Source organism: Papaver somniferum, unplaced genomic scaffold (genome assembly GCF_003573695.1).
Source record: "Papaver somniferum cultivar HN1 unplaced genomic scaffold, ASM357369v1 unplaced-scaffold_65, whole genome shotgun sequence".
NCBI classification, from domain to species: Eukaryota; Viridiplantae; Streptophyta; class Magnoliopsida; order Ranunculales; family Papaveraceae; genus Papaver; species Papaver somniferum.
The window spans coordinates 4116286-4130310 of record NW_020649304.1 but is presented as its reverse complement, the minus strand read 5'-3'; positions in this window follow the sequence as shown (position 1 = coordinate 4130310).

The window sequence follows — 14025 nt, the reverse complement described above, 5'->3', positions numbered from 1 at the left end:
GATCGAGTTATTGGAGGTCTGGGTTCAAGATGATGCAATCAAATTGCCTTTCATTAGGAGAGAGCCAACCGAAGAAGAAATGGATAATCCCAGGTACTGTCGCCTCTATAGGTTCATCAATCATCCAACAAGTGACTGCAATATTTTGAAGCACCTCTTCAAAGAAAAGGATGAGCCACAATAACTTCAACTGGGGACTGAAGGAGAGAAGGGACCCTCTCTCAATCAAAACATTCACTCTCTCTGAACAACCAATCAAAGAAGCAGTTCAGTCATTGATCGAACACATCTTCGAATTGCTTTATTTGTCAAAAGCTCAAGGGAAAGACATGTTCACGGCCCTGAACCATATCGTTTCAGCAAGCCCATTCCGGAAATACTTCCTGAGCCTCCACCCGACAAAGAGATGTACAACTGGGGACTGCTTACTACAGTCAATATCCAAGGAAATGAATTTGAGAGAACGTTGATCGATGTTGTCACTTCTATCAACACTATTCCACTGAAATCTCGCAGAGTCGCAGGCATCACTCGACAAGCAGCTACTCATGCTCCTATCTCAATCAGAGGCCATGAAGGAACGCTCAAAGATGCTTATGGCTACATCACTCTCAAGGTGAAAATAGGTTTCACCTGGACATACACCAAGTTTCACATAATCAGGAAGATCCAAGAAGATTTAGAGGAAATTCCATCATTCGAGAATCTAGAGAAAGTTCAAGCCATGATAGGACTTACACGAAAACCTAAAGAGAGCACACATGAATTTGTCAAAAGATTCTGCACTCAGGAAAGTCTTATTCCCCCTCATGCGTCCATATTATCAAATTTCAAATATGCTACCCTGGTTCGGGGATTCAATTTTACTCATAACCAAGTTATCACCAAACGTTATGAGTGGTTAGTCTCGTCTCAGCAATATTTCACCAAGTGGTTGGACGCAGAGCCTCTTTGAATCCAGCGTCTTACTGACACGGTCATTGCTAGAATAATTACCGAGCACGATAATCAATATCCTAGGTACTCTCCCTTGCGTGAGTGTCCATATGTGCCGCAGGGTTGGAAAGCTCCACAAACATGGAATCCCACTGTACGAGGAATTCCAAACCAACAGAAAATATTAGGGCACGAGAAACCAAACCTAACAAGTTTCACAAAGGAGATTTAGTTCTCAAGGAAACTAAACGTAATCTCCATTCTACAAGGAGCTCCAACTGGGAAGGGCCTTTTATGATTGCTAAGTTGGTGATTGGAGGATACTACAAATTGGCTGACATGAAGGGCAAGACAAGTGTTCCAGTAATTCACGAGAATTGGCTAAAGGCTTTTGACGCCTAAAGAATTCAATATCCTAAGGTGTTTTATGTTCAAGAAACGAACTCTCGAAACACCTAACTTTTTCATTTTAAAATTTTCTTTCACATGTATTTTCAATTCCTCCAAAAGTTTGCAATTCTTGCATTCAGTATTTAAATTCAGCAATTTATCAAACTTCTTTATTTTAAGAAAATCTCTATCAATTCCAAAAAAGAAAATCCTCAATCACTCACTTATTCAAACCAATCAAAAATCAAAACCAAAGTAAAACCTCACATCTCTCAGAAGTTCAAGGTTCAAGAGATTATGGAAAGGAAAACTAAAGGAAACCGGCAAAGTAAGATTTCTGCTTCTCTGCATTCTCCAAGACTTGCAAGGCCCCTTTCTCCAACTCCAGCTTTTTAGTCAATTCAACAATCTTAGCCTTTTTCTCCACCACAACATCACTGGCGAAAGGTATATTGTTCTCTACTGCGTCCTTGATGGTGTTGATCCTTTGACGAAGCCACTTCAAATTAAATCCAAGTTCTTCAGCTTTCTTCAAGTTATACTCCCAATCAAAGAGTACATCTTGAGTAACAATGCTTATAGCCCTAGTTCGTATATCATCTATGACACGCAAAATATTTCCTACTTGCATTGTCAAGAAGTAACAGAGTTTGGGGTCTCTTTCAACGATGATGTGACCATATATTTTCCACAATTCCTCATACATATCAGCATACCCTATAAGAACTGTATATGGGGCAAAATGATTTGATGGTTTTCACGGGATTGAGGAGACGACCGTACGGAGGAGACTCCTTGAACCGAGCGAAATGTTCAACCTCACACAGATGCACTTCAAGAAGGGAGTGCTTTGAATTCGAGAGATCAATCTGTAGTACTCCGGCCTAAACCAAGACAATGGACGTTCCAGAGTAAATTCGGTCACAAGAGAGGATGGGTTGATCTGTAGGAGGGAAGCTGAGCAATGTGTGGAATCAATGGTAATCAAAGATTGTGGGTGTGTTCTAAATAAGATAAGTTCTGAATGATTGAATCTCTGTTGAGAGTAATTACTCAGATGTTGAGTTAATCTCGTGTTGTCTGTGAGACGTGAGATCGTTCTTCTTCTTTCAATCATGATTTAGAGACTTATTTATATTGCTGGAATTGTAGACACCATGATCCCATGAAGTATGACAGTTGATGGAATCAAAGAGTGGGGAAATGGAAATCGTGTTTGAAACCAGTTGCTCATCGTGCATAGACTTGGTCAATTTTCCATCCACTACTTTGTTAACTCCTTCAACTGATTGCACGACTTGCTCACATTACATCGTGTGAATGAACACACGTGCCGTGGACCTCCAGACCAAAACCCTAGTTAAGATCCCCCCATGTGACACGATTGATGTATCTTGAACGTGGAGTCTGCATGGCAGACGTGTATTTAGTCAGTTGCTGACTTCATGGGATGATGAGTCCATGTATTTGTTGAGTTGAACATGATTCTGCAAAATGTTCTGAAACTCATGAATTGAACGTGTCCGTTGAGACAGAGGTGTAATTCTCACGTTGAGGTGAGAAAGTATTTCTCATTCGATGAATTTTTGAATATTGATAGTTGAACCAATATTCCTTGGTTTGAGCAAATATTGCTCATCTGAGCAAGTGTTGCTCGTCTGATGAATTATTGGTAGCGTGACCAAAATAAAACATTAATTAGTATACTGGTAGTTGAACCGAGCATAATAAATAAGAATACTGATCATGAGATCGTCATAAAGTTATTAGTGTTCGAGTCGGGAATTATGATCCTTGGACTCAGAAACCCTAATTTGATCAATTGATGACCGAGTGATAGTTTATTGAAAATTTAACCATGGAATAAAGGAGGACAGGCTACATGAGACCGTGGGTCGACCATGTAGCGTCTATATGCTCGCGTGAGCAAATACCAAGATCTCCTGAAGAGTTGGTGAAAGGATGATCAAATGCTGGTTCAATCATTTCTCATATAATGCTCGTCTGAGCCTTAGGTGATAAAACCTAATTAATTATGAAGAGGCGAGGGACCGACCAAGGGGTCATGAAACCGGAACTGGGTGGTCACGGTATCGACTGACGATCATTCTATGAAATTCCAAAATTATTTGGAAGAGTTTTGGACCTAATACGTGCAATTGCGCAAATTAGGTCAAATCGTGAAAATACGTGGGATCGGCTTCTTGCAAGCCAAAGAGCCAACCTTGGCCGGTCAAGGTAACATGCTCACGTCGCCAGGGTATCCGCATCTCAATCCTGAAAATTTTGATATTTTCTGGCGTGCGTTTGAGCAATCATTTGAGAAAATATGACAAAATCATGGTTTTGCTGAAACTGAGGAAACTTCATGAGATGAAGGAAAATAATTATAAAATGAAGGAATAGTGAGGCGTAGGAACCGCTGAAGCCAAGGCATGGCCGTCCGGCTAGTGACCACGGTCCCATGGTGCTTTTTCTAATTTTATATTATTTTCATGATTTTATGAAAATATCATGAAATCAAGGAGTTTTGTTAAAATTAAGGAGTTTCCTTAAAGTGAAAGAGTTTCCGTGGGACAAAGGAAGCAAATAATATTAAAAAATAACAAAATAAGGGCGTGTGGGTCCGGCTTGGGCCCGGTCCCGTGTGTTTTCCCTAATTTTATGTATTTTTTCCGTGGTTTGAAGGAATTTTCATAATTTGAGAGAAATACCATGAAATCAAGGAATTTCACGGGATCAAGGAAACCTTAAAATAATAATAATAAAATAAAGGGACTTGTGGGACCGGCTAGGGCATGGCCGGCCGGCTTGGGCCCGGTCCCACGAGATTTCCTAATTTTATATTATATTTTTCATGGATTTATGAAAGTATTCTCAGTTAGAGATTCGATGAGAGACTCGTGTCTCAATACTTGCGTTTGATTGCTGGATTAGAAGTTTGTATAATTATGGGTTTACGATTTTAGCCTTTGTCGAAAATCCACCATCTACATTAAGTCCCCTTCTTAGTGAGGAAATCCGTGTTCCTCAGTCAGCATTGAATGGTGATTTTCCGGTCATAACAATATAAGTAATTGAACTTAGTTGTAAGTTAAGACGTTACCGGATTTTGATAGTACGAGCAAACCATGACTTGAATGAAGATCCCAGTGGCATGATAGAGCATCGTCTAATGAGCATAAATTGGTGTTGAACCGTTGATTTGGATGATGGGACCTTGGTCGTTTAGGATTCGTGGGCCGGGCCCAATAAGGAAATCCTTGTAAAATTAGGTTTTTGGAAATAAAATTTGGTATAAAAGGAATTAATCCCTTTTTTTTATTTCTCCTTCACACGACCAGCACCTTAATCCCTCCAACTCCTTCACGCCCGAGCATAGAAAGTAAAAAAAATTCGTCGGAGTTTCGCCGTCGTCCGACCGCCACCGATCGTCCGTCCGGCCACCGACCAGGTAAGCCCGTTTTTTTTTTTTTTTTTTTTGCTGATGTTTATGATTTTCATGAGTTGTTCCTGCCTTGATCATAATAAAATTATATACATGTGCATATATGAGTGAGTTTCGTTGAAAACCCTCGTTTTTGAAAACGTATGTTCGTTTGATTGTTAGTGTGAGAAACTAATAATAATCCCTGATTTAGGAGAGATTTTTTTTCTTTTGTATAGACTTAGGTCCAGTGATAAAACTTAGTTTATGAGTTTTCATGAGAACCAAGGTTTTATCGTAAAAGGAGTGAATTCTCACAAAACCGAAATAAACCCTCGTTTTAAAGAATGACGATAATACGAAGGAAAAAGTTTTTTTTTTTTTTTTTTTATGTAGACTTGTGTCTAGTGATAAGATTTTTTTATGATCTTTCATGTAAATCAAAACTTTATCCTATAATGTGTGAGCTTTCACAAAATTGAAATAAACCTTCGTTTTAAAGACAGATGGCGATACGAAGGAAAAGATTTTTTTTTTTTATGTAAGATCGTGGCCTGTCCACGAAAAATATTTTTGTAAGAAAAACCGTGACATGCTCCACGAAAAAGATCTTTTTTTTTTGCGTGAGTTGTAACTCACAAAACGAAAACGTGAGTTATTGTTCCCGTTTTCGTAATTATGTATTTTCAAAAACCAAGTTTGATTTCGAGTAATATTCAAAGTAAACAATTATTTATGATGAAATAATGTTTTAGTTTTCATATTTCCATGGTGAATGTTCACACAGTAGAAATTTTCATGATTTCACGAAAATCTGAGCTTCCTTCGTTTTTTGTAGGTTTCGAAGAAACAAACGAGTTTTGAGGTGTTAACTCTAGCATTACTGTCACTATCGTTAGTGGAAGCGTAAAAGGTAAGATTTAAGAGTTACCATTTTTGCAGATGCTATCATTTCCATTTGCATGACTTCATCATCTTATTGAATTATATCCGGATGATATACTGAAGTAGAATGCAGTGTGAATTTTACAGCTACTTCGCAAAGATGTCCAACTCCCAGGATAATGACACTTCGAGAGATGAAATGTGTATTGATGATGATATTTCCCGAGATGAGAAATGTATGGATGAGACTTCCGTTGGCGAAGAAGAGGATGAAGCCTCTGGAATTAAGAATGTTCCGAATGTGGATGATGCATTTTTTGAGGTTCAGGAGGAAGCTGAAAAACATCTCAAATCTCCAGCGTATCGTCTTCTGACAAATCCCAGAAATGTTACTCAGAAGAAATTGGTTACTCCTAAGACAGTGATTCGGTTTTGTCTTGAACGAGGTATCTTCCTTGCATCAATCATACAGTTTAAGCTTTCTCGACGACCTTTGGAAAAATTCTCTGGATGGGCGAGACATATGCTGGGTTTCCCTCATGTCAGGGCTTTGCTCGATCAGGCGCAAGTGACGAGAGATATTCATGCTTCTGGAGACTTATTCATTTTCCATGATGCGAGAGGTATTGTAGATCTACTTGCTCGTTGGTGTATTCCCACTCACACCTTTATATGCAGATGGGGAGAGTTTACCGTTACCTTAGAGGACGTGGCTGCTTTGATGCATCTCCCAATCACGGGCAATCTCCCTAGGGACCTTTCAGATGAGGAGACTGCGGTTTCTAACATTTTGGCAGCTGCAATGGAGGAAGTGAATAAGGCATCTGGAAGTAAAGAGTGATATGCTCATTGGTTGACACGTTGGTGGCCAAAGGACGAGATTTCTGATAAACCCATCGACGGTATGTTACCCATTACTGCTTTCTTATGTTTATGGATGTCGAGAGACATATTTGAAGACAGTGGAAACTTGTTGAAGCCCTTCGTGATCCCCTTTGCTATCAAGATGGCTCAAGGTGAGAAACTCCCAATAGGTAGCCTGTTCCTGGGTTCTTTGTATTCTAACTTAGACTCCTTGGTTATAGACTCCAGTGTATCGAATGGTTTTATGAAGATTGAGTGCTATGCCAATACGATGTTTCTTCAAGCTTTGATGTGGGAGCACTTCAAGAATTATGCGCCTATTCCGTAATATTTTGCAAGGACCGAATGCTGATGCTCGTTACATTTTCTCTGAAAAAGATAATGCCAGGATCATGCGTTGGTCTACAAAGCAGCCTAGGTCTAAAGCACGCCTCATTGATGTGTTGGATGATGAATCTGAGTTCAACTTCCGCCCGTGGGTTTCATTTCCTGCTTATGTTTCCCAGCCAACAACTTTCAATATTAGAGAGAGTGTGATGCTGATGTCTGGTGCAAACCTGAGTGATGGCGAAAGATCTTTCATGTTGAGTTGCACCCCTGGTCATTTGATATCGGCTATATACGTAGGACTCTCAGTGAAGGAATATAATATTGACAGAGCAGCTCGACAAATGGGTATGGATCAGTGTATTCCAACTTTTCGAAGGAGGAAGCCATCAGTTGAACAACTTAGAACCCATTTAGACCATACTCATGTGGAAGGAAGTAATTACTGGTTCCCTTGCTCCGAGAGATTTTCATATGTAACTCCAGGTTATGTAGACTTTTGGGATCAACAACTTCAGCGATTGCGTGATTACGTGATGGCTGGTCAGCCTCCAGTGAAGGATCCTCCTTCTACTGAGATGATTTCTGGTCGACCAATATTGAAGTATCTCTCTGGTGATAAACGAAAATCGTCTCCAGGGTCTTCTCAGGTATGTTTATTCGTATAATCTTCATGAAATTATGAGAACTGTATTCTAATTATGTTACTGAATTTTACTACACGACGGTCGTAATGTAAGACCTCGAATCCGTGTAGATTTCTCAGAAACTGAAGCGATTGTTCACGGTGGAGAAGGAAGGAACAAAAGTTATAAGCTGTTACCTAATACCATAAAGTCCCAAGTTGGTTCTTTGGTGAGTTCTCGATATTCCCCTTGTTGTGACTTTTTCTCGCCCACATTATTAGGATCATGAAACCAATGTTGTTATTCCGTTGCATAATTTTACTCCATCAAGTATCGATGGTCTTCGGTTTCCTGCAACAATTCCTGATTTGATCGATGAAGAAGAAGCCGTAAGTATCCCTTCGAATATTCAATTATGATGTTTTTTAGATAAAATGTTGATTGTTGAGGATGTGTCCAGGAGGATGTCGTCATGGAGACGTAGAGTGCTGATACTCGACCATTCTCTGAGAATAGAGACGAAGGCACTTCCAAAGAATCGGAGCCGAATAGAAGTAATGAGCCCTTTGTCGTTAACACGGACAATCCCAATTCCTCGAACACTTAGGAGATCCCCCAAGTAAGTACATGTCTTGTATTCTCTTCATAGAAGTATGAAAGTGCTGATTTATGAATGAATGAAGGAGAATCCATGTGTATATATGAAAAACTTAGTCGAAATTCGTCGTCAGAAAATTCAGAACTCAGTCTTTTAGCAAGAACGCCGTAAAACCTTCATCTGGAGTCGGATTTTCATGATCTGCATATGCATATTTAAGCCCGGAAAATTTTCAAGCTTTAGCAAAGAAGATTTTTAAGTTTTGAGCACGTTCAGGTCCTGAAAAAGGAGAAACAGTAAACTTCCAGGAGACTTTCAGAACTTTTCAGATGGTATGTTGCTCAATGTTTTGACCACATCTCCTAGCTTGTTCATCGGATTGTCATGAAATTTTGAGACTCTGTAGAGGACATCCATACGAAGATAATGGTATATAAACTTTCTTCAGATTCTTTGTATATTGCTCCTAGTTTGTCTTCTAGTACAGGGCAGAGTACAGTTTCTTCAGACGAGGTTACCGTAAAACGTATCTTCATGACTTTCATGCTATTTGCTCGCGTCTTTGGTGAATAATGATGAAATTTGATGATGCTGCATTGCTTGTATACTGTATTTTATAATATCACTTGGTTTCATGCTTAAATGGCTCTAACCTCATGTAATCTTCGTATTAGGTGTCAAATACCGAAGTTGAGGATATTGAATCCAATGAGGATAAATCGAACTTCCCTGGAGTTATTGATGAAGAAACAATCATCCTTGCACTTCAAGGCCATGAGAAGGTTGTCTCTGAAGTTGTGAAAACCCATATTGTTGTTGCTTCAGTGATAGAAGAAACTGAAACACCGGTAGAAAATACTGTTGCCCTGATTGTAGAAGCTGCCCCAGTAATTGAGAACCGTATAGTGGTGCATGAATATCCAAGTGTAGGAGTTGATTTTGATCCTCCATTTGATGCTTCACTCCCATATCATGAACTAGTTGGTGGATTCAGCGTTCCCATTGGATATGCAGGCTTGTATGAGAAAATATGGAAGAAGTTTGGTCACATGATCGTTGATAAGAACCCTGGACGTGCTTATGCCTTAACAATGCAAGTAGGTATTATCTTGTGTGTCGTGAGTGATATATGCACTAGGTCCAGAAATACTGTGACTCCAGATATACTCTTTGATTGAGAGTTTAATTTGGAGAATTCAGAAAGACTTGGCTTCAATGTGAAGTGGCTTCGTAAGCAAATGAACGCTATCAAGGACTCATGTGAGAACAATATACCCTTTACCGATGATGCTGTGATGGAGAAAGAAGACAAGATTGCCAGGCTGACTGAAAAGTTGAACAAGGAGAAGGCGGCTTTGCAGGCCTTGAAGAATGCAGAGGAGCGAAAATCCTTTTTTGCTGATTTTCTTTGATTTCCTTTTTCATGATCTCTTGAACTTCTGAGAGATGTGAGGTTTTTGTTTGGGTTTTGATATTAGATGGTTTTGGATTGGTAGATGGTTAAGGATTTTCTTTTGGATTTGATAGAGATTTTCCTTTAAGAAATATGAATTGAATTTTGATAAATTGCTGAATCCAAATACTGATTGCAAGTATTGCAAACGTTTTGGAGGAATTGAAATACAATGAAAGAAAATCCTAAATGCCAAATCTAGACGTCATGAATGCTTTAAACGCCCAGTACCTCAAATGTTTGATAATTTCAGACAAACGCCTTAAGCCGATTCTCATGAATCACTGGTAGGGTTCTGCCATCTGTGTTGATCAGTTTCTAGTATCCTCCGGTTATGGACTTAGCAACCTAAATGGTCCTTACCAATTGGAGTTCCTTGTAGAATGAAGACCACGCTGAGCTACTTTGAGAACCAGGTCCCCTTCATGAAATTTGTTAGGTTTGGTCGACCGCGCTTTGAATATCTTCTGTTGATTCAGAATTCCTTGTGTGACAAAATTCCGTGGCTATGGTACATATGGACATTCGTGCAGAAATGAGTATCTTTCATAATGTCTATCATGCTTAGCCACATCCTCCGCAATGAATCTCTTGATTGGATGATCAACCTGAAGAAGTTCTGAATCCAACCATTAGGTGTAATATTTCTGAGGCGAAATTATCCACTCATAGCATTTTGCAATTGCTAAATTGTTTGCGGAGTGAAGCCCTTGAACCAAATAAGCATATTTGAAAACTGACGATATGGGCACATGAGAAGGAATAAGACTTTCCCGAGTGCGAAATCTCTTGACAAAAGCGTTTGGGTGTTCCTTAGGCTTTTGTGTAAGTTCTGTCAAGGCTTTGACCTCCTCCAGATACTCGAATGGTGAGATATCTTTTTTTTCTTCCTCTGAGTCAGAGGTTTCTTCAGCGGAGAGATGTGTAATTGAAGGTGTCAAAGTCACCTTCCCATCATGAATCCATGTGCGTCCAAGAATCATGTCATATCCTGGATCTTCTCGAATTATGTAAAACTTGGTCTCAGTGCAGACCAAATTTTCTTTGACTTTGAGCATGACGTAGACGTACGCGTCTCTGGAAACTCCTTCGTGATCTCTGATTGCCATGGGGGCATGAGTAGCTTCTTGTCGAGTAATGCCAGCGACTCTGAGAGTTTTCAGAGGGATGATGTTGACGGCAGTGCCGACATCAACGAATGCTCTCTTGAACTCGTTTCCTTTGATGTGCACTGTGGTGAGCAGTCCCCATTTCTTTGTCCATCGCTGGAGGCTCAGTAAATGTCTCTTGAATCAGTAGACGCTTGCCTGACACGATGTGGTTTAATGCAGCAAACATGTCTTTCCTTTGAGTTTTTGATAAGTATAGCAATCCGCAGATGTGCTCAATTAAGGACTGAACTGCCTCTTTGATGGGAGGTTCAGAAAGAGTGAAGGTTCTGACGGGAAGGGGATCTCTGTGTACTCCTTCAGTCCCCAAATTGAGTTCTCCCGATTCGACCTTTTCCTTAAATATACGCCTCAAAGTTTTGCAATCACTTGTGGGATGACTGAAAAATCTATGAAAGCGACAATAGCGAGGATTTTCCATGGCCTCTTCAGTTGGTTCCTTCTTGACATATGGCAACTTGATTGCACCGTCTTGAATCCAGGAGTCCAGTAATTCGATAATTTCTTCAATGGAGCAGGGGAAATCAGGTGCTTCTGGATCTTCCATGTGTTGAGGAGGAGCTTGCACATTATCCTTCTTTTGCACCTTTGAAGGGGTTGATGAAGTATGCTTACGTTGTGGTTCAGCTTTCCGTTTGCTCCCTTCCGCAATAACATTTGTGGAAGTTTAAAGGTTGTACTATTTGTTGATCAAACGTCTGTTGCTGCCTCTGGCCTCTCGTGGTTTTTCAGATTTTGCAGTCTTAGTCCTTTCTAGTAGAGCAGGTGCAGTAGTTGCCGACCTCTTGGCTGCTTCATGGAGTTCTGAGAAACTCTGGAACCTGAGATTCTCCAATAAGGCTCTGTAGACTGGAATCATTCCATTGATGCATAGGTCCACAAGTTGTTGTTCTGTGACATTCGGATCATGGAAATCCAACGCTTGAACTCTGAACTTCTTTACATTGTCGTTAGGATGTTTGGTGTTCTTTTGAAACATCCTTCCGAGATCAGAGAGGGTGACTTGCTCTAAAACAAAGAAATACTTTCTATAGAAAGCATTAACCATTTCTCCCCAACTGTTGATAGTTCCTGGTGCGATGTTGTTGTACCAGGTATACTCCATGCCTTTCAAGGACTTTGAAAATTCTTTGAGGCGAACAACATGGTTATGCTCATGTTCACCCAAAGCTTCTAGGAACCGTGAAACATGTTCCCGAGCATTGCCGGTTCCGTCGTACAAAGTAAAGGTTGGAGAGATATAACCTTTTGGAAGAGGAATCCTCTGCATAGCAGCAGGGTATGGAGGCTGGTGATGATGGAAATGTGGGGTCTTTTCCTTTCCACGGTTCTCCAGAAGGCGTTCCAAATCTTCCCGAGTAATGAAGTTCGATGATTCCTTTGCTGATGGATCGTCTGCAGCTTTGCGGACTTCATCATCATCCACTGTATGAGTCGGAATTACCTTAGGATCAGCGTCTTAGGATTTTTCCTTCTCTTTTCCCTTTTCTTGAGTTTTCTCTGACATCTTGTCAGTGAGAGTATTCAGATAATTAAACAGCTCTTTCTGTGTAGTAGCCATATCGGTTTGATTATGCGCAAGGGTCTCTTGCACTTTGATGAGATCAGCAATGGTAGATGGTGGGTTTCCTCTGACTTCCTCAGGGTGTAGACCGAACAGAGGATGACCTTCCGTGTTAGCATGAGGAGGAGTAATATCATCACCGCCAGTGTTAGAGGCCGGAATGGTTTCCGAGATATCCTCATTATTGTTGTTGCTAGTGCTACCATCATTTGTGTTAGGATCTGCGATCGTACGTGACCTAAGATCAACCATCTTGTGAAAGCTTGGTATTGCAACCGAGAGATTAATCTCCCACTGTGGTCGCCAATCTGTAGATGGGGCAAAACAATTTGTTGGTTTTCACGGTATTGAGGAGACGACCGTACGGAGGAGACTCCTTGAACCGAGCGAAATGTTCAACCTTACACAGATGCACTGCAAGAAGGGAGTGCTTTGAATTCGAGAGGTCAATCTGTAGTACTCCGGCCTAAACCAAGACAATGGACGTTCCAGAGTAAATTTGGTCACAAGAGATGATGGGTTGATCTGTAGGAGGGAAGCTGAGAAATGTGTGGAATCAATGGTAATCAAAGATTGTGTGTGTGTTATGAATTCTGAATAAGATAAGTTCTGAATGATTGAATCTCTGTTGAGAGTAATTACTCAGATGTTGAGTTAATCTCGTGTTGTCTGTGAGACGTGAGATCGTTGTTCTTCTTTCAACCATGATTTAGAGACTTATTTATATATTGCTGGAATTGTAGACACCTTGATCCCATGAAGTGTGACAGTTGATGGAATCAAAGAGTGGGGAAATGAAAATCGTGTTTTAAACCAGTTGCTCATCGTGCGGAGACTTGGTCGATTTTCCATCCACTACTTTGTTAACTCCTTGAACTGGTTGCAAGACTTGCTCACATTCCATCGTGTGTATGAACACACGTGTCGTAGACCGCCAGACCATAACCCTAGTTAATATCCCCCCATGTGACACGATTGATGTCTCGTAATCGTGGAGTCTGCAGGGCAGACGTGTATTTAGTCAGTTGCTGACTTCATGGGACGATGAGTCCATGTATTTGCTGAGTTGAACATGATTCTGCAAAATGTTCTGAAACTCATGAATTGAACGTGTCCTTCGAGACAGAGGTGTAATTCTCACGTTGAGGAGAGAAAGTATTGCTCATTCGATGAATTGTTGAATATTGATAGTTGAACCAATATTCCTTGGTTTGAGCAAATATTGCTCATCTGAGCAACTGTTGCTCGTCTGATGAATTATTGGTAGCGTGACCAAAATAAAACATTAATTAGTATACTGGTAGTTGAACCGAGCATAATAAATAAGAATACTGATCATGAGATCGTCATAAAGTTATTAGTGTTCGAGTCGGGAATTATGATCCTTGGACTCATAAACCCTAATTTGATCAATTGATGACCGTGTGATAGTTTATTGAAAATTTAACCATGGAATGAAGGAGGATCGTCTACATGAGACCGTGGGTCGACCATGTAGCGTCCATATGCTCGCGTGAGCAAATAGCAAGATCTCCTGAAGAGTTGGTGAAAGGATGATCAAATGCTGGTTCAATCATTTCTCTTATAATGCTCGTCTGAGCCTTAGGTGATAAAACCTAATTAATTATGAAAAGGTGAGGGACCGACCAAGAGGTCATGAAACCGTCCCTGGGTGGTCAGGGGATCAACTGACGATCATTCTATGAAATTCCAAAATTATTTGGAAGAGTTTTGGACCTAATACGTGCAATTGCGCAAATTAGGTCAAATCGTGAAAATACGTGGG